Here is a 334-nt window from a genome sequence, read left to right as displayed (position 1 = left end):
ATAAGGTTCACCCATGTAATTAACCTCTGCCATTGCAGGGTTCTTAGGATCATAAGCTTCTTCAGAAGCTGCCTCTTTAGTGCTGTTGGATGCATGTTGCCATCCATTCAGACTTTGAGAGATCATGTTGACCTGCTGAGTCAACACTTTGTTCTGAGCCAATATGGCATTCAGAGCATCAATTTCAAGAATTCCTTTCTTCTGAGGTATCCCATTATTCACGGAATTCCTCTGAGAAGTGTACATGAATTGGTTGTTTGCAACCATATCAATGAGTTCTTGAGCCTCTTCAGGCGTTTTCTTTAGGTGAATAGATCCACCTGCAGAATGGTCT

Source organism: Arachis duranensis, chromosome 2 (genome assembly GCF_000817695.3).
Source record: "Arachis duranensis cultivar V14167 chromosome 2, aradu.V14167.gnm2.J7QH, whole genome shotgun sequence".
Classification (NCBI taxonomy): Eukaryota; Viridiplantae; Streptophyta; class Magnoliopsida; order Fabales; family Fabaceae; genus Arachis; species Arachis duranensis.
This window is presented reverse-complemented; position numbering follows the sequence as displayed.